Genomic DNA, 27,916 nt, shown 5'->3' on the forward strand with positions numbered 1-27,916 from the left:
CCGCCCTCCGGCCGCCGCCTGCTTCTGCGCGCAGAGCAGCCCGGGCCGGGCGCGCGTCTCCGGGGCGCAGCTCACGGCGGCGCGCCTGCGGGCCATCGGCGATGAGCTGCAAGCGCGGACGGCGGCCAGGAAGGCGGCGAGGGGCCGCCGGGCGTCCGCCGCCGCCGGCACCGGCCTGGCCACGTCCCTGGCGCTGCTGGCCGCCTTGGCCTGGCTGAGCCGCCGGGGGCGCGTGTAGTGCGGCGGAGCGACGGCGCCTCGACGGGCGGCCCGGCGAGTCAGCGGCACCGGCGGTAGGTGAGGGGCCCGGCGAGGCTCGTGGTGGCGGGGACGACTTTGGGATCCAGGCAGCGGGAGGGGGAATCTGGGGAGCTCGGTCCCGTTTCCAAGTGGTAAGCAGCTGCCAGCCCGTGTCGGCAGTACTGAGCTGGAGGGGCCATGGGTAGAAGACAGCTGCTCCCCCTGTTCCTGTTTCATTCAGCTCATTACCCTTGAAGACTGGACGCTTGTTTTACTTTTTATGTGGAGAGCACCACAGCCCAGTGGTTAGAGCATCTGCTTGGGCCCGAAGTTCAATCCCCAGCATCACCAGGTAGGGTTGGGAGAGACTCTGTGCCTGAAACGTCTGCCAGTCAGTGTGGACAATGGTCTAACTTGGTGTAAGGCAACTCCCCATGTTTAATTCAGCCCTTTATCCAGAGCATTGAGGACTAGAAACTTTTATTTTTGCCAAAAGCACCATAGCTCAGTGGTAGCACACCATCTGCTTTGCATGCCAAAGGACCCAGGTTCAATCCCTGCAACTCCAGGTAGAGCTAGGAGACAGCCCTGTCGGAAACCCCGGAGAGTTGTTGCCGGTCAATGTAGACAGTACTGAGCCAGATAAAACAGCTTGGCTTAAGGCAACGTCCTATGTTCCTCTAAGTCTAACCTTTCCTGGCATGATTGTAGAATTATTGGAGTTGGGTCCCCCAGCTGGAGCCACTTCCCATGTTATGAAATGAGTGGGGGCGCAAGCACAGGGCAGGAGTCCACATCGGAGAGCCTAGTAGCACCTGGAAGTCTCGCAAAGTTAATTGTGACACAAGCTTTCCTGAACGAGAGTCCATGGGGGATTCTAGCCCACGGAAGCTGGCGATGTGAAATGATTCTATGTTTTGTTAGTCTTTGAAGGTGTCACACAGGACTCTTTGTCTCCAAGAAGCTGGCAGGACTCTCCCCCTTTTGAAAACATAGCAATGAACATCTTCTGATAGTAATCTAAAACCGTGTTTCTTTTGCACTGGCTTCACCAGCTCGGGATCTGACAGATGTTGTTGTACTACAACTCCCATCAGCGCTGCCATGGTTGGTTGAAGGGTGCTGTGGCATATCTCATTTGTGGGGTAGTTCCCTGAGCTACAAATGAGGAAGCTTCCTAAATGGGATATTGTCTCTGCATCAAACATGTTAGGTGGTTTTCAGTTAGCGTTTACACCTGGAAACAATGATACTGATCTATCTGGTAGGGTTGTTGTAAAGATCACAGCTAGAAAATGCTCATTAAGCCTTTTGAGCCCTGGAAAGCGCTCGACAGGTGTTAAGTCAGATGGCGATGATGAGTTTCATATATAACATGGCATGCTTGCATTGATGTGACCTAATATTAAATTCCTTTCTCCCCCTCCAATATAAAATGCACAAATAGTTTGTGGAAATCCTTGCCATGAGGCACGGAAAGGGCAATTGGTTTAAACAACTTTAAAAAATATGTTTACATTAGGAGTATTTGTTGATGGGCGGCTATGCAGATTTAATTAAGAAAGTAAATGGAAAGGGCCTTAGGAAAACATCCACAGAGGAAAAGACTTTGATTGGCTGCTGGCCACAGTGCCTAGGTGGAGCCTCCACATTCAGAGGCACTCAACCTGTGAGTGTCAGTTGTTGGGTGGCTGGGAAACAGGAGCAGGAGAGTGTGACTGCATTCATGTCTTGCTTGTGGCTTTTACTGTGGCAAAGAGGACCAGCCAGTCTGGCGGTCTGATCCCCTTTTCCATGTTGTGTGTGCGCAGTGTCCAACCTTCCCTGTAAACTTCACCAGAGCTGATGTGCCTTACAGATGAGACATGGGTAGATTGCCTTCGAAGAGAGGTGTTGGACTCAGCATCACCAGTGACAAGATACCGTATTTTTTGCACCATAACACTCACTTTTTTCCTCCTAAAAAGTAAGGGGAAATGTCTGTGCGTGTTATGGAGGGAATGCCTATGGGTGGCATGCCTAAGGATTTTCCTCCTCTAAAAACTGCATGCGTGTTATGGTCGGGTGCGTGTTATAGAGCAAAAAATACGGTACCTTTTGCAAGATCTGCTTTCTCACCTTTGCTTCCTGCCCTTAAAGATAGCAGGTGGGATCTTTAACACAGAACTGGGGAGGACTGTAGCTCAGTGGGTAGCGGGCATGCTTAGCGTGCCAAAGGTCCCGAGTTCAATTCCCGGCATCTCCACGTAGGGCTGGGAGAGATCCCTCACCTGAAACCTTGGAGAGCTGCTGCCGGTCAGTGCAGACCATGCTAAGCTCAATACACCGATGGCCTGATCACATATAGAGTAACTTTCTAAGGTGCCAGTGGCAACTGACCAAGGAGGGTACAGTGAGGGTGGCAGCTCCAGGATAGAGAAGTGAGGGTTTGCTGTCAGTAGCTGGCGTAGCTGGAAGCTTCTGACCCTAAGCCAGGGACCTGTTCCAGCCACCCTGCCTGCCAGCGGCTGCCCCATTTAATGTGCAAATTCCCAGTTGGCTCGGCTGGCCGAGTGGGAGGAAACTTGGGTGAGAGGCGGATGCAGGACCCAAGCTCTCCCAGGCAGGTGTGTCTGTTGGCAGCCAGCGCCAAGCCTTGTGAGCTAAGACACATGCATGCCTAAGGGAGGGAAAGGGATGCACAATTGCGAAAGTTGAAGAGACAGACACACCGTAGCTTATTGGCAGAGCTCATCATTTGCATGCCAAAGGTCCTGGGTTCAATCCCTGACATCTCCAAGCAGAATTGTAGAGTTGCCAGGGACCCTATCATCTAGTCCACCCCCCCCCCCCGCAACACAGGAATATGCAGCTGTCCCAAGTAGGACAGGAAGAGACTCCTGCCTGAAATCTTGGGGAGCCAGCGCCAGTCTGTATCTGCAATACAGAGCTAGATGGGTCAAATGCCCTGACTCAGTATAAGATATTCCTCTGTTTCTGGGGCTTGATGGAAGGGGCATAGTTCAGGAACAGTGCTCTGCAGAAGGTCTCTAAATAGTACCTCTATTGAGGATACTTCCAGCTGACCTGCTTACTGAGCACTCATCCTTATTTTTTTATTGATTGGTTCATTAATCACCTTCCACACCCACGTCTCAACGTGATATATAATGAAATGCAGTTAAAAACAGCAGCACAGAAAACAGCTCAGGACCAGGTTAATTGAGAGACCGTCTTCTCCCTTATTTGTCCACTAGGCCACTAAGGTCTGCGGGAGAATGTCTCGTGCATGCTCCAAAGATCTCAGAAACACCTCCACTTTGCAGTAATTCATAGCAGGGACTTCTCTGTGGCTGCCCCTTTTCTATAGAGCAGCATTGCAGTCGGGTTGTGGCAGATGCTCCTGCTATCTGCACTTTTCGGAAGCAGTTTGAAGATGTTTCTTGCTCCAATAGGCTTATTATGTTTGCGGGGTGATCAAATGTCGTACTTATTCAACAGTCACTCATCCGTAGCTAGCAAGACCAGTGGTCAGGGATGATGGGAATTGTAGTTCAAAAACAGCTGGAGGCCCAAGGTTGGGAAACACTGGGTTAGAGGTTAGTGGCAACAGAGCAAGAGTTATCCAGTGCCTTCCGGTCCATTTTCCCTTCGCTTTCCTTACTGCAGAAAGTCAGATCTTTTGGGGAAATGGGTTTGTCGCCCCAGGCCCCCCAACAACAGCGCAGCAGGGCTTTACTGGGATGCAACTGGAAACAGTCTGGGAAAACCTCCTCAAACAGGATTGTGGATCAAGTGATAGGAAGGCCCTCTTGCATGAGATCTTAAAACAGAGTTGGCAAGAAATCTGAGCTGGTGTAAGGCACCTTCTGATGTGCCGAAACACTAATTCCATCAAAACTAGACAAAGCTCTGCTTGAATTGATTGGGGTTCGAATTTCACCCAAAGACTGCCAACCAGATATTTTCTTTCTTTTTTTAAGAAAACACAAAACCTTAGAAAATACAAACCAATAACAGATCAGCATCCTGAATGTAACAGTTTGAACGCCTTACTCTAAGCTGGAAACCCTTGCTGGATGGAGTGAGGGATTTCTCTGACATCTTTGCTAAATGCTGAAAGACACAGCCTCTTTACCCTGGGCATTTGTGAGGTGTTGTGTTTTGCAGGACCTGCCTCTTGGGCTGAAGTTCTGCACTCTGCACCTTCCCTTTGAAGCGGTTTCCTTTGTTCTGCAATGGCAATGGTTCGATCTGCTTTTATAACTCTGTGCTGTACTGTTACCACCTGCCCTGGGACCTTATGGTGAAGGGCGGATAAGAAATCTTATCAATAAAAATAAATAAAACCCTCTTTCTTCTTGATACGAGGGCAGAAACTGATTTAAAGCAGGAAATTGACAATTGGATTTCCCTAGAGGATTTTTCCCACTTTAAAGTGCCCAGGAAGGGGTTTTTGGTTCCCTTTTTATTAGAGCAGCAGCATTAGGAGAGGGTGGGTGTCCACCCCTCTCCTCTCGTATCTCTCCCCCCAATCTAAATCGCCCACTCCCCTCTAAGCTACGATTAGTCCTGGTCCAGAACGGTGGAGAGTGGAGAGGAAAATATTTTCAGGGTGGAAGAATGCATTTCCTTTTTTTTTGCTCTGAGGAACTGATACCAATTTAGAGAGTGGGGTGTGCTTTTGTTTGGGGGAGGTTAAATTAGATGGGGTGGGGAAGGTTAAATACTAACCTCCCTCGCTGCTAGCCATAGCTGTCAACGTTTCCCTTTTTTAAAGGGAAATTCCCTTATTCCGAATAGGACTCCTCGCAAGAAAAGGGAAAAGTTGACAGCTATGCTGCCAGCACTGTTGATCTGAGGAAGATCAGAATCCTTTGCAGCTACTTTATAGTAAGAAAAATAAAGGCAGGTCATGGGCATTCTTGCATCAAGCCCGATTTAACTCTCCAGTGTTGCAATGCCTGTTCCTCTCTGTATGAGCAGGAAGACAACTTTCGTTGTTTTCTAAAAGGGTGCCCACGTGGATGTCCTGTTTGAATTGGTAGAGATTTTGCTCAGTGGTAGATGTGTTGTGAAAAATTGGTTTTGGCTCACATCATTTACATTTCCAGAAGGAAAACACCAAATGAAAAGCAGCCGTCCTTTGAAATCCACACCTCTGAATTTGGGGGTGCATGTCTCCAAACAGAGTCCAGAAAAAAAAATGCATCTGTTATGGGAAAGTGTGCCTGAAAATGCATACATTAGTGAAACTAATATACAAAGATACTGGTACATTGTATTTTGGAGGGAAATTGCTTGCAAAAAGTGTGCCTTTGAATCAGTATTGTACACAAAACATGTGTATATGATGAGAAATTTGCACCAAAATGCTGATGATTATTTGTGGGGGGAAAACTGATGTGGGAAATGGGAAAATGGGAAAACTGATGCAGAAAAATGGGAGAGGAAAAATCCAGCTTGGAAGAATTAGATAAACTGCAATTGACAGATATGCCCATCACCAGTGCATAGACCAAGTGGTTTGCAGGCAGAAGGTCCTGACTTCATTCTCTTTCATTTCCAGTTTTAAAAAAGACCTCGGTGTGTTTCAGTAGACCACAAACATTGTTAACCAGATTAGCTATCCTGGCCCTGGTTTAGCCCTTCTCTCGATATTTCTGCAAAACACAAATGGCTTATTGTACAAAGTCCTAATCTTCTGCTTGATAGCTACGGTCCGGTTAGCGGTAGCCGATTGCTATAAGGACTCCACACAGTTCTCATTGTAAGGTGGTCCAAAATCTGGTCTCTTGCCTAGCTGAAAAAAAGAAGAGCAATACATGGCCCATCACTGAGGTGTAATACAATTTCCACTTTCCCAAAAAATTGTTTTGGTTAGATTCGTTACTGCGGCACCGACCTCCCTGGCAAAAGCAGTTCCTGATGGTCAAGGCTGAAATGGATGTATTCTGTGTGCTTGCAAATTTTCCCTGCTAGCATGTAGCAGATTGCCGGGCCCTGTGTTGTTATGGTTATGCTAACATCCTTTCATGTCATTGTGTACGGTTTGACACTGCGATGTCATGGATTGATAAATAAAAATGTGTGAGAAAAGATCTTGGAGAGCAAAACCCTGAAAGAGCTGCTCTGTCTGTCTTGAGATCGAGGAGAGCTGCTGCCATTCAGAGCTGACAGTTCCGGGCTCAGTGGTCTAAGTGGCCTGACTCAAGGCCAATTCATGTTAGGGATGCGGGTGGCGCTGTGGTCTAAATCACTGAGCCTCTTGGGCTTGCTGATCAGAAGATCGGCAGTTCAAATCCGCACAACTGGGTGAGCTCCGGTTGCTCTGTCCCAGCTCCTGCCAACGTGGCAGTTCGAAAGCACACCAGCGCAAGTAGATAAATAGGTGCCGCTGTGGTGGGATGGTAAACGGCATTTCCGTGCGCTCTGGTTTCCATCATGGTGTCCCATTGCACCAGAGGTTTAGTCATGCTGGCCACATGACCTGGAAAGCTGTCTGTGGACAAACGCTGGCTCCCTTAGCCTGAAAGCAAGATGAGCACTGCAACCCCATAGTCACCTTTGACTGGACCTAACTGTCCAGGGGTCCTTGACCTTTACCTTTTAGTGTAATAACCCCCAAAGCTATTGAAGGCTAAGCTGCCAGTGCTGTGTGGAAGTGCCTGTGGATATCGCTGGGCAGCAGGCATGCCATCCTCTTATCAGATCATTCCTCCTCCTAAATGTCTGCTTGGATGGTGGTTTTGAACCTTTTCCAGCTCTTTCTGTCTCTCTCTTGGATCCGCCTTGATCCAAGCATCTTCCCCTGCTCTCCCTTTTTTGGGGGGGGTACGATGCTCGATCAGGAACAGGAAAGGCCATGAGCTTCCCCACAACACAGGATCTCCATCAAGCCTTCCTTGTCAAAAGGCATCATGGCAGCAAAGAATGGACCACATCTCATTAAGCAGACTTTTCCCAAAGTGCACGCTTCAATTAATTTGCAGCACGTTAAAGGAGTTAACGAGTCTGTTGCTTTTGCCAGGGAGCGGTGCAGGGAACGATAAGCGCACTGCAGTGTCAAGGCAGCAGAATCAGGTTTGTTATGTATTTGCACCTAGTCGTCAAAGACTATCGGAAGCAAAAAGGTTGGCAGTGTGAAGGTCCTCCGCGGTAACCTCAGGCTGAGTTAGCCCTGGTCCACTTCAGGGGTGGTAGCTCAGTGGAATGGCATCTGCTTTGCATGCAGAAAGTCCTTGGTTCGATCCCCAGCATCTCCAGGTAGGGCTGGCAGAGCATCCTATCTGAAACCCTGGGGAGCCACTGCCAGCTGGGGTAGGCAATACTGAGATAGGCAGATTGAGGCTCTGTATTTGTTGTTGCTTAGTCGTTTAGTCGTGTCCGATTCTTCATGACCCCATGGACCAGAGCATGCCAGGCACTCCTGTCTTCCACTGCCTCCCGCAGTTTGGTCAAACTCATGCTGGTAGCTTTGAGAACACTGTCCAACCATCTCGTCCTCTGTCTTCCCCTTCTCCTTGTGCCCTCCATCTTTCCCACCATCAGGGTCTTTTCCAGGCAGTCTTCTTTTCTCACGAGGTAGCCAAAGTATTGGAGCCTCAGCTTCAGGATCTGTCCTTCCAGGGAGCACTCAGGGCTGATTTCCTGCAGAATGGAGAGGTTTGATCTTCTTGCAGTCCATGGGACTCTCAAGAGTCTCCTCCAGCACCATAATTCAAAAGCATCAATTCTTTGGCGATCAGCCTTCTTAACGGTCCAGCTCTCACTTCCATACATCACTACTGGGGAAAACATAGCTTTAACTATACGGACCTTTGTCGGCAAGGTGATGTCTCTGCTTTTTAAGAGGCTGTCTAGGTTTGTCATCACTTTTCTCCCAAGAAGCAGGCGTCTTTTAGTTTCATGACTGCTGTCACCATCTGCAGTGATCATGGAGCCCAAGAAAGTAAAACCTCTCACTGCCTCAATTTCTTCCCCTTCTATTTGCCAGTAGGTGATGGGACCAGTGGTCATGGTCTTAGTTTTTTTTTTATGTTGAGCTTCAGACCATATTTTGCGCTCTTCTCTTTCACCCTCATTAAAAAGTTCTTTACTTTCTGCCATCAAAGTTGTGTCGTCTGCTTATCTGAGCTTGTTGATATTTCTTTCAGCAATCTTAATTCCGGCTTGGGATTCATCCAGCCCAGCCTTCGTCATGATGAATGATTAGGCAGCTTCCAATCCACCTACCACATCAGCAAACATGAAACGCCCCCATTTTTTTTGCATCACGCCTCTTTAAAAAGGAATATATGTTCTCCTCTTAATGAATATTGAAATAAGGCAAATGAGAGACAAGACGAAATGGATTTACTGACGTTATTTACATAAAATGACGTCAAACCTAAATGAATAAAGGTGTAAAATAAAACTCTGCACCCCCAAATCTTTCCGACAAGGCACAGCAGTCTCTCGTAAGAGTTATCTGCTTTCATCTGGACAGCGGAATTCGGTTGGGGGGGCTGGGGGAGCAGGAGGGAGCCTGTGTGATCCTTTATATTAATAGCCTTCTGTGCCTGCCCAGGGAAGCGTTGTTTAAAAAAACATGATTTCATTATTATCTTTGAGGCTCTGTCACATGCACAAACCAAATGGGCCCTGCAACAAAATGTTGCCACATAGACTTGCTTCCTTGCAGGGCAGTCAATGTTCACAGTTCTTAGCAGTTTGCTAAGGGTGCTGAGAGTTGTGAGAAAACCTCTTTCTGCTCTCAGAGCTACAATTCCCAGAGTGGTTTAACAATTAATTCTTCTTACTGGGGAACTCTGGGAATTGCAGCTCTGGGAGGAGACTGGAGTGTTATCCTAGCATCTCTCAGCAGCACCTTTAACAAGCTACAGTGGTACTTCTGGTTGCAAACTTAATTCGTTCCAGAGGTCCGTTCTGAACCTGAAACCGTTCTGAACCTGAGGTACCACTTTAGCTAATGGGGCCTCCCGCTGCTGCCGTGCCGCCGGCACACAATTTCTGTTCTCATCCTGAGGTAAAGTTCTTAACCCGAGGCACTACTTCCGGGTTAGCAGAGTCTGTAACCCAAAGTGTTTGTAATCCGAGGCATTTGGAACCCGAGGTACCACGGTACACTTCCCAGATTCCTTTGGGGAAAACCACGATGGTTTAAAGTTGTATTGTACTGCTTTAAGTGCATAGTGCAGATGCGGCCTTAGAAGGAATGATGCTCACCTGTTTGACCGCTTCAGTCTGCAGAATTAGCCTTTTACAAGTGCCATGTAATGTTTCTTCTGCTCTTGCAAGAAATAACTCCTTCGGTGTGGTGGCACCTGCTCATTGGAACTCCCTGCCCATTGACATTATTAAGCAGGTGCCTTTGCTGTATTGTTTTTGGTGCCTGCCAAAACCTTTTCTTCTTCCTTTTATCCTAGCATGTGATTGTAAACGTGCAATTATTAACGTGCAATTTCATCATGCATAATTGTTTCAAAACGACCAATTTTATTTATGTTTTGGATAACACGTCAACTGGTTTTTAATGCTTTGCTTTCATCCGTATGGTTTAAATGAACGGGGTTTTTTTTATTGTTCCTGGTAAGCTTAAGAGGCTGAGTAAGCAGTACATACCTTTTGCTAAGTAAGAAATAAATAAAATAGAATAAATTTTGCTTATATGAGAAAGAATGTAGGAAAAGGCCATTTCCCCCACCCTCCCCACTGTAGAAAACACACACTGTAGCTAAGTTAGTCATGGCCGCTTGTCCGAAGACAGGCTAGGAAGCAAGGCAGATAATAATAATAATAATAAGAAGAATTTTATTATTTATACTCCCATCGGAAACTGGTGTAAAAATGAAGAGACACTGGCAGAGAGACTAGGCTTTATACTGTATTTACTTGAATGTAATGCACACCTTTTTTGGCAAATAACGTCGTGAAAGTTAGGGTGCACATTAGATTGGATGGCGTTAGCAAATACTTTTTTTTAGTTACAAGGTTTTGAAAGTTGACGTGGGCATTAGATTCAATGGTGCATTAGATTCACGTAAATACGGTAATATAGGACCAGGTGGAACCCCATTGGCCCTTTGTGTCACCTGATCCCTGCTTCGCCAGTATCTCTGGCGCCTCCTGCTGGTCACCAAAAGCATCAATGTCAATGGGCTGTAAATTTTGGAAGCCATTATTCCAAGATGGTGTTGCTCTTCTTCCTTAAATGCTGGTGGTTACGTGGCTGCTTTCTCCTCCTGGAAGTATTCCCCGGGCGCCACGCAGCAGTTACAACTCGGAGTGATAAATACTGTGTGGTGTTTGTCTGCCTGCGCGATCCCTGCAGGATCGAGGAACACAGGTGGCACGCCATCAGTCCTGTAATTACTATATTATTTATTTATCCCTACAGCTAATTAAGTATATTAGACTTAATGTAAGTTCCAGAACCTTGTCCTGAACGCTGGGGGATCGGTCCTGGAACATGCGGAATAATTGCACACGCCACACACAGACAAAGCTTTCTTGCGCTGAGTCAGAACGCTCCCTTTAGGTGGCCCAAGAAGTATCCGTTCTAAGCTGTCAGCTCAAAAATTAGGGTGGGGGTGATGAACTGTTGGGGCGCTCAAGGGCCACATTCCCTATGCCAGGGGTCCCCAAACTAAGGCCCGTGGGCCGGATAAGGCCTGAGGGACTCGTTTATCCTGAAGGGACAAGTTATCCAAACCTGACTGTGTTGTCACCCCAACTAGGCCCCAAAACTTCCCAAATTCTTTCTTTGAAGATGCAAACTTAAAATGCATTGACTTGAGCTGTATAACACAAACTAGCTGAATAAACAAAGCCTTCTTGTCAGGGAACTGACATCGGAGCGAGAGGCGAAGGGGAGGCTCCCAGATGATGCTGGCGAAGGACCCAGCAGCAGGGGGAGAAACAGCTCAGTAGAGGGGGAAGCCAATCAGCGCAACACCGGGGATAAAGGGAGGCAGATGGGGGGAAGTGGAGAGAGGGCTCCAGGACTCTTCACTGGACATCAGTGAGGAGAGCCCAGGTCCTCCGCTACCCACGCCTTCCCTGCGCAGAAGACTCCCGCGCAGTGAGAGGAGGAGGAGACTGGGTGTCAAACAACTTTTATGTTGGAAGAGGTTCAAGAAATGCCCACTGACGGATTCTGCCAGTGACTGAGGCATCCACCATGAGAAGGGGCTGCGCAGTCAGAAAGTTTTAACAAGGCAAATTAACCGAGAAAGGCACCAGTTTATGCACGAGTAACTCATACCCATTACACTTCTGTTTCTCAGTCCATGAAGGCGTAATAGATGGCCTTGTCAGTCCCGAGTGGAGACGGGATGGCGCATCCAACTTATCTTACCTGTCGCAACTATCCTGACTCCACTGATGCACAGACCCTGGGAATGGCGCCAGGAGTGCCAGATAACAGTACAGAAACAATTTCTATTCATGCTCAAGGGTGCAGACTTACGTGTCCAAACTCATGAGGCTGGATTCCTGGGGAGGGGGAAAGGGGACCGTGGCACCCCCACCGCCGCCGCCCGCTCTTACCGGTGCTGCGCTGCACGGCTGCCAACCTCTGGGTCGGAGGAGCACTGGAAATAGCTTGTGCGCATGCACAAGCATTATTTGTGCATGCACAAGTGTTATTTCCGGTGCACATCCGGGTCGGAGGAGGCTTGTGCACAAGGGCACAAGCTATTTCCGGTGCTCCTCCGACCCAGAAGTGCGCTGGAAATAGCGTGTGCGCACGCGTATGGGCACGCGCTCCCCGCCCTCTGGCCCACCGCGCGATCGGCGCTGGAGACACCAGCCCGAGGTGCAGTAAGTTTGCTGACCTCTGCCCTATGCTCTGCCTCCACAGTTTGGAAGCAGCAATGCTTCTGAATGCCAGTTGTTGGAAACCACAGGAGAGAGAGAGAGCTCTTCTGCATGGATCCTGCTTGCAGGTTTCCAACGGGCATCTGCTTGGCCACCCTGAGAACAGGATGCAGGATTAGATCGACCATTAGACCAGAGCTTTCCAAACTGTGCATCTCGACACTTTAGTTACACACCTGCAGTGTGTAGGTGTGTCGCACGAATGCTCAAAGGGGATAGTTTAACCTCTGGTTAAATGGAGCTTAAACAGAGCAATGGATAAATTTTTGAAACAACAAAGATCAGCTTTGCCCAAGGCATGATGGATAACAGCAACAACCAGGGGAAAGAAAGACATAACATCTTACAAGGACAGGAAGAAACAACATGGACAGAATAATTGCCACACACAGGGAGAACGAGGATATAGTTTGAGTTCCTCACTTGTGGTTTTATAAATCATTTAATGTGTCAACACGGATAGAAGTTATTAATATTGCAGTTGTTGTATAAAGGATTACAGTGGTACCTCGGGTTACGTACGCTTCAGGTTACAGACTCCGCTAACCCAGAAATAGTACCTCGGGTTAAGAACTTCAGGATGAGAACAGAAATTGTGCTCCAGCGGCACGGCGGCAGCGGGAGGCCCCATTAGCTAAAGTGGTGCTTCAGGTTAAGTACAGTTTCAGGTTAAGAATGGACCTCCGGAACAAATTAAGTACTTAACCCAAGGTACCACCGTATTATTATGACTGGAACGTAATGGAAATTAATAAGATTTTGGAACACAGAAATAAAACAACTAATCAAGCCATCAATTCTAGCACAAAATTATATAATTTGATATTTGAATTACTAGTATTAATAATTGTATTAAAAATTGGTATTATTATAATGACGCTACTATTAGATTGCAATTGAAAACTAATAAAAATTATTAGCAGAGAAAAGTTTAAGCTCTGGTTTGCTAGTAAAACTGACTTACTGCATCACAAAATGATGCATGTTTAAAAAAGTGTGTCGGAAAGCTCTGCATTAGACTGATCCTGTGCAGGGTCTTTACTATGTTCTTATACTAAATGACCAGGGATGATGGGAGTTGTAGTCCAAAACACCTGAAGAGCACCAATTTAGGGAAAGCTGGCATAGATGATGGGTCAGTGGTCTGACTCAAGATGGCCACTTCCTCTCTTCCTAAAACAGGGCCTGAACATTAGAGGCTGATTTCAGGCTTCCAGCTACAATGATGAAGACATTTCAGGATTTCCAACTGGTTCAGAAATTCAGGAATATTTCTTTCTCCTGAACTTGATTTAGGGGAGTGACCAATGAGGTTTTATTGCAATCAAGTGGCGTTTAAATTTTGTTACGTAAAAATAAATTAAAGGGGAAAGTCTTCAGGCAGTACATAATTAACCTAGAAAATTGATTTGCTGCCCGCAGAGCTCTCCAGGTTATTTTTGCTGCAAGCAGGAGTTTGATACTGTAAAACTTGGATCTGGCCAGGGACTTGGGGCTAGATAATGTGCATTACATGGGAGATTTGTGATTGTGAAGGAAGGGGAGGGAACGTAGGTCAAACAGCGTAGTGGGTAGATTTTGACTGAGGAAGAAAAAGCAAGCACAGAACAGATAAACACTCAAGTTCCCAGGTCCTATTCTAGAGGTCAGCAAACTTTTTCAGCAGGGGGCCAGTCCACTGTCCCTCAGACCTTGTGGGGGGCCGGACTATATTTTTTTTTTGGGGGGGGGGAAATGAACGAATTCCTATGCCCCACAAATAACCCAGAGATGCATTTTAAATAAAAGCACACATTCTACTCATGTAAAAACACGTTGATTCCCGGACCGTCTGCGGGCCGGATTTAGAAGGCAATTGGGCCAGACCTGACCCCTGGGCCTCAGTTTGTCTACTCATGTCCTAGTCCAACACTCGTAACTAGTACAGTGGTACCTCGGGTTAAGAACTTAATTTGTTCTGGAGGTCCGTTCTTAACCTGAAACTGTTCTTAACCTGAGGTACCACTTTAGCTAATGAGGCCTCCTGCTGCCACAGCGCCGCCACTGCACAATTTCTGTTCTCATCCTGAAGCAAAGTTCTTAACCTGAAGCACTATTTCTGGGTTAGCCAGTCTGTAACCTGAAGTGTCTGTAACCTGAAGCATCTGTAACCCGAGGTACCACTGTACACCACCACTGGCAACCTTCAACCATGATTTCAGCCTTTAAGAGAAGTTGGGTTGTCTCATGTGCAGCTTGGCTCACAGATGAGATGAGAGAAGATCACTGAGCCTTCAAGCTCAATGGCACTCTATCTTGGAATACCAGGCGATGGGGGCAGTGGAGCGCTTGAGTTAAGGGGGCTAATGGCTGGCTCCGTTCCCTTTCGTTTTGGACCAGCGGTTCCCAAATGTTCCACTTCCTCTTGGGCATTGTCGGCCAGGGGGTGTTAAAGAAAGATAGAACCTTTTTTATGTATGCAACTACAGCAGCAAGAATACTCATTGCGAAACATTGGAAGACCTAAGATCTACCCATGCTGGAAGAGTGGCAGACGCAATTGATGGACTATATGGAACTGGCCGAAATGACTGGCAGAATCTGAGACTTGGGAGAAGAAATAATGGAAGAGGACTGGAAAAAATTCAAGGACTATTTACAAAAACAATACAAGTTGTATGAATGTTAAGAAATTGCACGATTTTGAAAAACACGGTTCCAGTAATTTAATTGTGAGATACAGAAAACTAAGTTATAAGTAAGAAAAGGTCGAAATTTAAAGTAATATTATGCTTAATTTAAGGTACAAATAATTGGGGGAAAAAACTACTTTAAATTTAGAAAGATAACATTTGAAAAGTACAAAATAAGGCATGAAACAAGGTAATAATTTGCTGGTATTTTTTTATTATAAATAATGCAAGGTAAGGGAGATGTGAGGAAGTCCAGTTAGTTACATTTTTTATTTTCTTCTATCTATGTTGTTTGTTGGTATATTTGTATCCATTTCTTTGTATGTTATCTTTTTGGTGAAGGGATTTTGTGTGTTTATTCTTTATTTTGTGTTTGAAAATTCAATAAAATATCTTTTAAAAAAAACACCAAATGTTCCACTTCCCCCGACCATCCCCATGGACCATTTGGGAACGTCTGTGTTAGACCCCCTTAGCTGCTGTCGTGTGCTATAGCGATGGGAGGGAGCTTAGTTAAGTCAGGTGCTACCTCTGAGTCAGGGAACAATGGCTGTTTTGATTAGGGCAGTGTTTCCCAACCGGTGTTCCGCGGCACACTAGTGTGCCGTGAGACACCGGCTGGTGTGCCGTGGGAGGGAGGCGGCCGAGTCGGGCGGCGAGAGGCGGCGGCGCCGAGGATCCGCGTCGAGCCGGGGGCGGCTCCGCGGTGGTGGTGCCGAGCGGCGGGGCAGCGCGCGCAAAAGGGAGGAGCGCGAGACAGCGGAGGAGGAGGAGGCCGGCATGTCCGGGCAGCAGCAGCAACAGCAGCAGCAGCAACTCCCGGCGACGGCTCCTCCTCCGCCCGCTATCGCCGCCACCACCACAACAGCCGCCGCCGCCTCAGCTGCCGCCGTCCCTCAGTCCCTCGCTCTGCTGCCTCCTCCCACCCCGGCAAGGGGAAGGGAAAAAACGTTCACTTTTGTGCGTCCCTCCCGGCGTGACGCTGCGCGCTGACGTCACGGGGCGGGGCTTTAATGGTGGTGTGCCGCGAGATTTTTTTCCGGTAAACAGGTGTGCCGTTGCCCAAAAACGTTTGGGAAACACTGGATTAGGGATAGCCAAGGTTGTAGTCCTTCCGCTGCTGTGGACTACAACTCCCATCATCCCAGCTGTGCTGGCAGGGGCTGATGGGAGTTGTAGTTAGCAACAGCAAGAAGGCACTGAGTAATGAAGAGGGGGATAAAACTACAGTGGTACCTCAGGTTACAGACGCTTCAGGTTACATATGCTTCAGGTTACAGACTCCGCTAACCCAGAAATAGTACCTCAGGTTAAGAACTTTGCTTCAGGATGAGAACAGAAACTGCACAGCGGTGGCGTGGTCGCAGCAGGAGGCCCCATTAGCTAAAGTGGTACCTCAGGTTAAGAACAGTTTCAGGTTAAGAACAGACCTCCAGAACAAATTACCAGTAAATTCTTAACCCGAGGTGCCACTGTACATGGCAGCATTCTTGTTTATTGAACTGCCTTGCAAGGATCCCACCACCTCCATATTGGAGGGAGGCTGTTTTCAGGAACAATTCAGGCCACTTTTGTAGGTGCTGAAGGTGCTTGGGTGGGGGGTCCGAGCCAGAAGAGATTGTGCCGTCTCTCGGCGGCTGTACAGTGAGAGATCGAAGCCGTCCAAACTCTTCTGGGTGAAGTTCCAAGGCTGGGGCACAGATGCGAATGAAACCGTATGGTGGGATAATTAACTAGACAGCTCGTGCAGCCCAGAGCCCGCCCGCCCACCCCACCTCACCAGCTGTGTTAATTTATATCATTTCTTCCGCCTCGGACTTATTATTGCATCTTTGCAATCCGTCTCTGTCTCGCTTTGTTTCGGTTGATGGGCAACTTGTGTTCACTTTGAAGGTCACAGCTAAAACGGCACATGTAGCAGCACATGTGGCACCTGTAACAGAGCCACTTCTGTCAATTGAAGTGGTCGAGAAGGCATAGAACTGGTTAGGCCAGAGCTGCCAAAACTTGGGTCTCTAACTGTTTTTGGGCTACAGTTCCCATCTTCCCTGACCACTGGTCTCACTAGCTAGGGATGATGGGAGATGTAGTCCAAAAACAGCTGGAGAGCGAACCTGGGTTAGGCGATCTCGCAGGTATGGCTAGCCACCTCCATGAATTTTAGTGGGTCTACTCTGAGCCACGCAGGATGCACCCCTCTGTGCCGCTGGGCCTCTTTCATCTCTGATTTTGAAAGGAAGTTGGGTGTAGTTGAGGAAACAGGCCTCCGCAGATTGCAGCTGTTAAATATGCAATCTGACATCACCTTGAAAGGCCCAGCCAGCCTGTCTTATGCCAGCCTGGCGCCGGCTGCCTTTTGCTCTACCAGCCTAGACGTGGCACAGCGTGTTAAATTAAAGCCCTGCTTCTCCCTGCCAGCCCCACTGCCAGCTTGGACCACCGCCATCAGCGCTGCCAAACCTTTTCCCCGCTGTCAGCTGCTGGGGCCGACGTGGGGCCGCGCAGTCAACGTTTTCAGCAGAGTTAATTATCTGCATTCGGAATTGGACTGATAAGATTTCCGGAGGCATCTCGTGCTGGGCAGTGCAGAAGTCCAAAAAAAACACCCAACCCCAAAACCAGGCAAAGGCTGGAGGCATCGCCTTCGCGATGGGGCTTGGCCAGCTGACTCAGCAGCGAGCAATGTTTTAACATGATAAACAGGAAGCTTGCGGGATTTCTCTCCCACGCTCCTGCTTTTGGGTCAGCTGCTGGTACCGCGAAGACAGGTTTGCTCCTTCTGGGTTGCATGTATTGGGTTAACTGGGAGGGGCCATTGTTGTTGTTGTTAATAATAATCCCCCGGCCACCTGGCTGGGTTTCCCCAGCCACTCTGGGCGGCTTCCGGCACATATAAAAACATAATAAAATGTCAGACATTTAAAACTTCCCGATACAGAGCTACCTTCAGATGACTTCTAAAAGTTGCATAGTTCTTTATTTCCTTGGCATCTGGTGGGAGGGCGCCACCACCGAGAAGGCCCTCTGCCTGGTTCCCTGTAACTTCACTTCTTGCAGCGAGGGAATTTCAGTTTCAGTTTCTCATTTCCCCCCAGTCTTAAGTTCAGATCTCCACATTTCCCCATCAATTTGCAATTCCCTCCTCCCCAAACGTCCTTGTGAAAACCTGCCGGCATTTTAGTGCAAATTTCTCCTGACATCCATGCTTTTGTATGCAACTTTGCCCAATAAACGCATTTTTCATGGAGCAGTTTCTCCCAACGTAATGCATTTTCCAGTGCGAACTGAATTGGATTCCTCCTCCATCCCTAGAGGAGATACAAGGCTTTCAAGAAACCATCAGGCTGCCTGGTACTTTTTTGTACAGGGCATTTAAATCCTGTGCTTTGACCCCCTTGGCGAAACCCCTGCTCAGTGCGTAATCCCAAACTGCAAGTTTCTTCCTGTTAAATTCTGAGAGATGGCAAGGCTTTGGCTGGATGCAGGCGCTGCAAATGGGACCAGTGCTTGCTGCCAGCATGTCTCATTAGTGAGTCAAATCCTGGCAATGGAGGCTCCGGTTAATGGCGATGCAGAGCCTAAGATCGCCAAATCCATTTATTAGCATGGAGGGTGTGTGTGTGTGTGTGTGTGTGTGTGGTCATGTTGACTGATGAGGCGGAGGAGAGATTGATACTGTACACTGGGGTCTGCAGGAGCATCCCTGGATGATGTGCAGCTGATCAATAGAATATTATATTGCAAATCACTTCAGAATCCCTTGCGGGAAGCAATCTGTAAATGACATAATTATGATAAGTAATGATAATAGGAATATAGGCACATAGGGAGCAGCCTTAAACCAAGTCCCAACAACTTGTCCAGTTAGCTCAGTATTGTCCACACTCTCTCGCAGCGGCTCTCTAGGGTTTCAGGCAGGAGTCTCTTCCAGCCCTACCTAGGGATTGAACCCACAGCCTTCTGCATGATGCAAGGAAGATGCTCTGCCATTGAGATGCCACCCTTAACTGGGTCTGAGCTAAATTACATGGTTCTATATTTTTATATTGATGGGCAGCCCTGGAGCTCACTGGGTGGCCTTGGGCTAGTCATTGTCTTTCAACCCAGTCTACCTCACAAGGTAGTTGTGAGGATCCAACGGAAGGGGAGGGGGTTAACACCATGTGTTTCATAAGTTGACTTCCCACCCTCACCTCCAAGGTGTCTTACTCAAACCTTTTCTCCTGCATTATATCTTTATCCATATTACAATGATTTTGCCATTTTTCTTCCACTGCTTTTATCTCGAATCCTGCCCGCAACTTCATTTGACTGTAATGTTTTTTTTAACAGGCCTCCATTCTTCTATAAAAAGTTCATCATTTTGATCTCTTAATTTCGCTGTCAGCTTTGCCATTTCTGCACCACTTTCAAATGCTACTCCTCTTTTGTTGGAGCCTCCTCTTCTTCCCATTTCTGTGCATGTAATATTCTACCTGCTGTTGTCACATACATAAATAGTTTAGCCATCTTCTTTGGAACAGCCATCCCTATAATGCCTGTAAGAAAAGCTTCTGGTCTTTTGGGGGTAGCCCATTGAAACATTTTCTTCATTTCGTTGTATATCAGTTCCCAAAAGCCTTTAGCTTTTTTTGTTGCATGTCCACCACATGTGGAGGAATGTCCCATCCAATGTAACAATCCATTTCAAGCAAAGCTTTCCCTCCTCTTTTACACGTTTCTCTCTTTCTCTGTCCCTCTCCCCCGATCCTTTTGTAGGCTATGAAGGAAGATCTGGGTGCTTGGGAAGTCCCCCCATTCCTGCAGGATTGCAGTCCTTGAGCAGCGGATGCAGAAAGTGAGGCGGAAGAGGAAAGCTGCTGTGCGGTCCGGCGGCGAAACCGGCAGGCGTGCACGTGAAACGCACTTTTGTACAGAAGATGAAGAAGATGAAGATGATGAGGAAGAAGAATGTAACCCTTCCGTGTGCAGACACGGGCAGCCCCTGCATGCCTTGTACAGCTGAGGTCGGAGTGGCGTGTGAGTCGCCCGCTTTAGCGACCCCCATCCCCTTGTGGGCCACTTTCGGCTACGGGATGTGGCTGTCCGTTTTCCAGCGGCAGAGTGGCGGCGCCCTGAGTTTGGCATAACCGGAAGCCACTCTGGCCTGCTGCTGCTGGGCACCGGCCCGTCGATAGGGATGTGGGTCTTTTTAGCAGCCCCTGCCGAGATGCAGCCTGCGTGGGTGTATATCTATCTCTATATCTCTCTACATATGGGTGGGGGGGTGTACATACCTCTGTCTACAAGGTCTAGGCAGGAGGGGCAAAATAAGACTTCTCTGTACCTTTAGTTTGCTGGTGCTACCAATTAAGGTTTTCCTGGAGGGGAGCTGCCTCCATGGTGCTATGTTGTGGTTGTTTTTCAAGCGAGCAAACGATCGTATCGTGTGGAACCAAGCAACGTGTATTTTTTTTTTTTAAGGTTGTTCATATTTATAGGAAAGGAAGGAGGGGGTGCTCTGTTTATTACGTCCGTCCTTCCAGACCAGTTTGATAGCTTTAATCGAGCCTGTCCGCTGTGCTCAGTACAGATTTTCAAAGGTGCTGTTTGAAGATGACATCGTCACCCACTTCATATTCTGTTGAACTACCAGGCCCATCCAGCCCTGCGGACGTTCTTTTTTAGATTGTCCACTGGAATCACAGCGGTTATATGCGATTCTACTTTTAATACAGTTTGCATCCCCAAAAGTTTTGGGTCGGACACACTGCTTCATTTCCAATCAGTGCACGTCCCATAACTTCCTGCTGAAATCATGTCACCTTGTTGATACCACAGATGATATCCGGTTATTTTTATTTTTTGTCCCGATTTTGTTGCACTGTAGGGCAAGAGGGCCCCCTCCAGATGGCAATAATGCAGTAACGTTGGGGGGACATCGCAGAACAACTGGTAAAATGGACTGAACAGCCCAGCATAGATCCATGACTAATGCACTATTAGTGCGTCAGTGGCACGTTGCAGAATACACCTGAGCAAAGACCCACAATATTGGAGGGCGGGGTTTTTTAGGTAGTATTTGCAGCGAAACAATGTACACAAACACACAGCATTCTCTTGTTCATTGCATGCTTACCGAGAAGGGAAGGCCTCCACTTTTGTAACTGAATGGACAGAGATGTCCACAATGTGCATTTAAAGTGCTCCTGTATCACTTTAACAGTCACGGGCTTCCCCCAAAGAATCCCGGGAACTGTAGTTTGTTAAGGGTGCTGGGAATTGTAGCTCCATGGAAGAGTCTCCTAACAACTCTCAGTGCTCTTAGCAAACTACAGTTCCCAGGGTTCTTTGAATGGGGGGGGTTAAAAGTGGCGTAAGAGTGCTTTAAAATGTATAGGGTGGACTTTTGGATGCAAAAGAAAAGGGGGAAAGGTGGAGGTGGGGGGGTGGTTTGGTTCACCCAGAGAATGCGGCTTGCTTTCCCCTTGAGTCAGAGTGACCTACATAGGGTTGGGGGGAAATCACCATAAATAAATCACAGCAATGATATGCATGGATCAGGTGAAGGGCAGGGAAGGTACTGTTTAACCAAGGTAATAGTTATTTTGAGAAGGGAGGGGGCACAGTCAGACCATACATTTAAAGCACATGATGCTGCTTTAAACAAGTGTGGCTTCCCCCAAAGAATCTTGGGAGCTGTAGTTTGTTAAGGTGGCTGAGAGTTGTTAGGAGAGCCCCCCTCCATTCCCTTCACAGGACTACAATTCCCAGATTGTGGTTTCACAATCAATCCCTTTTCCCGGGGGATTCTGGGAATTGTAACTTTGGGAGAGGAATGGGGGAGGGGATGGTCTCCTAACAATTCTCAGCACCTTTAACTAACTACAGCCCCCAGGATCCTTTGGGGAAAGTGTTGAAAGTGGCACAACAGCGCTTTGAATGGATGTAGCCAGAGAGAGACTGCTGCAGCTGTTTTCTGTGCAAAAGCCTTGCTCTTTTCCTTCCCTTAGACTTCATTTTCTAAGGGATGCAGCCGTTGAGTAATGCCAAAAATTAGAAGTGATACCCAAGGATGCTAAAAGAAGCCTCCAGACCTCCAGATGTTGCTGCAGGATGGATAATTTCAGTACCACCCCACCCTTTATCCTCTATTTATTTGGAATTTCGCAGTCAAGCGCTGCTTTTCCAGTTACAGGAAAGCAGCATGCAGATGACACAAATCCCCAGTTTACGGTCACTCTAAAGGCTGGAGTTGATTCTGTTGCACGGGGTTTACGATCTCAGCTTCGGGATCTGTGTTTGGTGCAGCAGAGCTTTGAAGTACTGTGTCAGGAGTGCCTCTGAGTATATACAGAGTGCCTTTCCTCCTCTGCTGCCAACTCCTTGCAACCACAGCCAGCCTCTATATTACTGGAGTGGGGAGGTCCAAGCATGGTTGAGTCTTTATGCCTCTGTGTTGTGTCATACAGCGGGCAGGGGGGGGTTAAAGGAATTAACTTCCCAAATAATAACACGGAGAAAATTGGGGAGATGGGTGTGGCTTTGGCCCCATTTCCTTTTGGTCCCGCTTTTTAGAGTAATAAAGGTGAAGGGGAGGATCTGTGAAAGAAAAAGGAAGGGAAATACTGATTAGCCAGAATACTACTCTTTTAGGCACTAGGAAACAGCTGTTTTTATCAGCTCTGTAGGGAAAAAAAGCCCCCTTTATGAAGTATATCAATGATAGGTTATTTGTATTAGAAATCTGAATAAGGACCATGGAAGCCTAGCCATTGCTTGTATTGTATGGGCAGCAAGTCCAAACCATAAGTGCTTTCATTGTCGACACTGTAGCATTGAGTTTCTGCACAGTCCATAGGTTGAACTGTAAGTCTGCCTTTGGGTTCAGTCGCTGGGTTGGCAAGCAAGCAGGGTCTGATAGACCATTTGCGTGCGGGGGGGGATGGGCTTTTGGAGAGGCTGCCTGCCTCCCTGTGCAAAACTTTGGGGTGAGGTGCTGAAGGAGGGATAGGGCAGCCCATGGCCCTCCGAGAGGAGCCGAGGAAGCAGTCTAGTTTCCGTTTGCAAATAAATCATTTGCAGATAGATGGCTTTTCGTTTTGCAGCAAACTGTCTCCCTTTAGATCCTGCTCTCCTCTCCCTGCCCCCACCCCGGCTATTTCCTGATCAGGTGAAAAGAGAACCCTTGCTCGTGAACAGACTTTGCATAAGTGTGTGTGTTTGTGTACATGCGTGCCTAATGCGTTGCCATGGAAATCGAGCATGGTTACAAAGGCTGAGGGATGATGTCAAACACAAGTCTCCATTGTGCGGAAGGAGCTGTAGATAAAAGGAGGTCGCCGCGATACAAAACAGCACCCGAGGATTGATCCCGTGGCCTGAGAATTCTTTAGCAAAATATCCCCCACCCCCACTTTTCATGGAAGAAGTTGTATCCTCATCAGACGAGGTGCAGAAGGGTGCAGTTCAGATGGGGAGTGGTGTTGTGTGCAGTGGAGAGACTAGAAACTTGAGCCAGATCCCTGTGGTCCACCTAGCGCAGTATTGCCTGCACCGACAGGCAGCAGCTCGGGTAGCTCAGTTGGTTTGAAGGTGGTGCTGAAAATGCCCAGGTTGCAGGTTCAATTCCCATAAGGGTCAGCTGCATTGCAAGGGGTTCGACTAGATCAGGAGTCAGCAACCTGCAGCCCATGGGCCACAAGTGGCCCACGGGGATCATTTAAACGGCCCTCGAGCCGCCCCCAAACTGAGCCGCCCACTTGGCAAGTCCCTGCTCTGTGCTGTGCTAAACCGGTGCATTGCAGAGCGGGGACTCGCTTCCGCAGCACCAGAAATTGCGTCTGTGCAGATGCCAAAAACCATATCTGTGCAGATGCAATCCGGCCCACAGAGCGATCTCCATGGGAATGAGCCGTCCCAGGTGAAGCAAACCTTGACTAGATGATGCTCAGAGTCCCTTCCAACTGTGTGATTCTCTCCGGGATTTCAGGCAATTCCTAGCCATACCTGGAGGTGCTAGAGGGCAAACCTGTGACTTTCTGCATGCAAAGCAGGTATCCCATCACTGAGCTACAGTTCAGAAAAATCAACATAAGAAGACAGATCCTTGGCTCATCTAGCTCTGCAGGTAGGGGGCATTCCCAGCCATCTCTGAGGATGTTGGGCATCCTTCTGCAATCAAAACAGACACTCTGCCCCAAGCTACAGCCTTTGCCCCAGTTTGCTAGACTACAAGTTCCATCACCCCTGGCCATTAGCCACTAGCTGGCCAGGGCTGGTAGGGTCTGGATTCCAACAACTTCTGGAGGGCGACAGGCTCCCCTGGTTAAAATAAACCTCTGCCCACCCCCTGCAAGTTTGAAACAAATTTCCTCCATGGATGAGTTTGGTGCACTGTGTAGGTTGTAGAGAGATGACATGAAGTAACCACTGATTTAGGATTTATAATGTATTATTATAATGCCATCAGTGCATGTGGGCTTTACAGAGGACAAGCTCCCTTCCCCGAGGAGTTTAAGCCAGCCAATGTTTGACAGGTCAGGCCTGAATTCATGGATAGGCTGCCAAATAAATAGCTGATATTTTGCGGAAAACGTGCTCAGTGATTATTTTCCCTCCTGATCCAGAGCTTTTGATGATTTTTGGCTAGGCGTGAGAGAGGGGCATTTGAAGTGGAAGACTTAAGTCAAGAAGGCACACCCCCACCCTCAAGACAGGTAGCCATAATAATAATAATAATAATAATAATAATAATAATAATAATAATAATAATAATACAATCTAGAGAGATTCTCTAGAATCTGGATTTTCTTGAGTGCCATTTCTAGAATGCAGATTTCTAGCAATTCTCAGTGTCGTTTCTACAGTGCAGTTCTCCAGATTTCCTAGAATGCAAGTTGTGCGGGAATTGACCAATACAGGTGCATGTGTAGAATTGCAGGAACGCAACAGACGATGAAGGCGGAATGTGAGAATAGCAGGGAGCAGGGAACATTCTTTTTTTTATTGGAGCACACCGCTTTGTAGGTGTGAAATGGCTTTATGCCTCGCTTGTGGCCTTCCAGGCAGCATCTGTCCGCCTGCAAACAGAATACTGGGTTAGATCAGAGTTTCTCAAACATGGATTTCCAGCTGTTTTTGAACCACAACTCCCACCATCCCAAGCTAGCAGGACCAGTGGTCAGGGATGATGGGAACTGTAGTCTGAAAACAACTGGAGACCCAAGTTTGGGAAGCCCTGGGACAAAGAGACCTTGGGCCTGATCCTGCAAGCGTCACCTTCCAGGGTTCTACATGTCAGGCGTGAGGCAGGACCAGAGGCAAAAGTGGGTGTAGCAGTAAATGCAAACCCTTATCTCTGTATTGTAGGCTAGTTTCTGCACACACAACCATCTCCATCATACATACATCCAACCAACAAACCAACCAACCAACCAACCAACCAACCAAGAGGCATGATCAGAATTCTAGGACACGTTCCAGCCAGGCCAAAGCACTGAAGGAGGATGTGAAGCAGAGTCAGTGAGGGGGTGTGGCCTGGGGAGAAGGGGTGTGGCCTGGAAAGGCTCCTTAGCACCAGACAGAGAGGCTTGCAGGAAGGGGCTTATTTGGCCCCATATCTGAGGCACCCCACTCATGGCATAGAACATGCCATTACATATTTCCCAGGTGGACTTTGGTTACGCTGCCAGCCTGCCACGGAATTTATTGCCAGTCCACACCTGCAAAAATGCACACCTTTCTCTTGATTTAACAGCAACATATCACCTTGCGACTCATATCTGAACAAGCGGAGCTGCTCCCACATTAAAAAAAAGGATTATCTGGCCAGTTTCTCCCATCAGCTCATCCCTTGGGCCCATAACAGCTGGCTCAGCTGAGCCAACATTGTCATTTCACATGTGCCAGGATGTCAGCGGATGTTTCAGTCACTGTGTGTGTGTGTTAATGAACCGTTAACACACAAAAGCAAGTGTACGCTTCATCTCTTTATTCTGAAACTAAGTCCACATTTAGGAAACGTAAGGATTTATCAGATATTCTGCTGTCAGAACAGAATGATAGAAGCATTCCTTTATGCCAGGACCCCTTTGGTTAAGGAAGGGAAGGGGCTGTAGCACAGCTGGGAATGTCCTCTGCCCAAAGCCCTGCCACACTGCTGCCAGTCAGTGCAAACAGTAGTGAGCTAGATGGATCAATGCTCAGATTCGGTATAAGGCAATTTCCTATGTTCCTAAGCACGAAGGTGGGTGTATTTGTGTGTTTAACCCAACATCTCTTGATTTTAATTTGTTTAAAATCATAGAACTGTAGAGTTGGAAGGGACCCTGAGGATCATCTAGTCCAACCCCCTGCACAACGCACGAATATACAGTTGTCCCAGACAGGGATCGAACCTGCAACCTTGGCATTCTCAGGCACCATGCTCTAACCAACTGAGCTATCCAAGCTTTTGCCAGTTAGCAGAAGACAATACCGAGCTAAGTATAAGCTGCCTTGGGAGCGTTTCTGGCCTTGAACGGCAAGGCACATATTTATTTTTTTAAAAATCTGATCTTGGAGTCCAGTTTTGACTGCAGGGGATGTAAAGTCAAGAATAAGGTGAGGGTCAGTTTCTGGGAATTGCAAGTGTGTGTGTGTGGAGGGGGAGAGAATTGCTGTTGCGTTCAGGTCCTACTTGTGTGTTTCCTAGAGGCAGCAGGCTGGCCATTGAGAGACCAGGATGCTCCAGCTACAGGACAATTCTTACGTTCTTAATCAGTAGGTATGGAAGGGCGGAAAACCCCTTTTGGCCCACTGACCGTCCCCTGAAAATAATTCCACACCCCCTCCATTTGCATGACATGGCAACATGTAGCTGCTCCCAGTGCCCCAAATTTAAAATGTTTAATAAATAGAGTTCATAGAACAAAGAGTTCAGGGCGCTGGAACGGTGTCAGTTTTACAGCACATTGTTTTGCCTAGAGCAGAAGAGAAGAGATTTTCACGGGCACTGGTAAATTTCCTGCTTCCGAGACAGTCAAGACGCTCCACGTTTGCTGTATAAAATGTTGCGGTTTGCCCACGGATGTATAGTTGTTGATGCCTTACATTTTTTAGGGCAGTCAATTTTCTTGGGCTGCTCCGTTTTTTAGGAAGGAGGGAGCGCTTTTTTAACAAAAACAAACCGACACCAGCTACTTTTCGGCCGGTATTTGCAACAGGGTTCCTCTCGTATCTTCTGTCCGCCCTCTTTTGAGGTGGGCGGGTCAGTTTTTGTACCGAACCGCACAAGGCCCCCCCCCGTAACACCCTTCCCCACCCGCAAGCAGGCGAGATGAGAGATGACGGGCAGATTTTGCAATGACTGGGGGATGTTCTCTAACCGAAGGGGAGAGAGACACCTTCTAGCGAGTGGCCGCTGGTGCAGGCACCAGGCGCTAAGGCGTCCGGAGAAGATTATGAGATCATAGTCTGCCCACAGCGTTGCATAATGCGCTCTGGAAGGAACATCATATTAATTTTTAAAGCAGCGTTTGAAGGCGCAGGCATTGCACTCACACCTCCCAAGTAGCAGGGGCATAAGGTTTTTGAGAAGCCGGTCCCCAACAGCTCTGGTTATGATGTCATTCTCCAGACTCTGGCCTGATGCTTCTCTGTTTCTGCTTCCCAAGGCCGATAGCAGACCTCTCTCTTCTCAGAATGATCCCAGCCTCCCCCTTTACTTCCGTTACTAGCTAGACTTCTGCGAGCACTGAGAAATCTAGGGTCAACGTTGCAGAGGTTAGTTAGTTTCCTTTGAATGAGAGGCAGCGCCAGAGACTTAACAGCGTGAGATTTGCAGAGCGGAGGCAGGATGCATTCCTGCAGCAGACAGCTCAGCTACTAATCCTGCGTCACATTCCCTCCCAAAGAGGGTAAATGCTCCTCAAAGGATTGTTTGATCTTCAGCCCCCTCCCAGATTATTATTATTTTATTTACTATTTATTAAATTTGTATACCGCCCAATGCTCAGAGCTCAGGGGGGCTGCAACATAAAATCACAATATGAAAACACAAAATGCATAATAAAAACAAAAACAACCCAGTAACACCCCCCCCCACTTCCCCAACACATTTTAAAAGGGCATTGGATGTCAGTCAGCCCAAGGCCTGGTTAAAGAGGAATGTTTAAGGTGTATAA

At 47.8% G+C, this 27,916-nt stretch overlaps 1 long non-coding RNA gene across 1 annotated transcript; it reads left to right on the plus strand.

The window, feature by feature from the left end:
• The first annotated feature begins 222 nt into the window (after positions 1–222).
• On the plus strand, positions 223–26,777 carry LOC309520951. Its single transcript, XR_014214485.1, has 3 exons — positions 223–293; positions 19,530–24,108; positions 25,224–26,777. It is a non-coding gene; the product is annotated as an uncharacterized lncRNA (long non-coding RNA).
• The last annotated feature ends 1,139 nt before the right edge of the window (positions 26,778–27,916 follow it).

Source organism: Podarcis vaucheri, assembly GCF_965113315.1.
Source record: "Podarcis vaucheri genome assembly, chromosome: 16".
In the NCBI taxonomy this organism is placed as follows: domain Eukaryota; kingdom Metazoa; phylum Chordata; class Lepidosauria; order Squamata; family Lacertidae; genus Podarcis; species Podarcis vaucheri.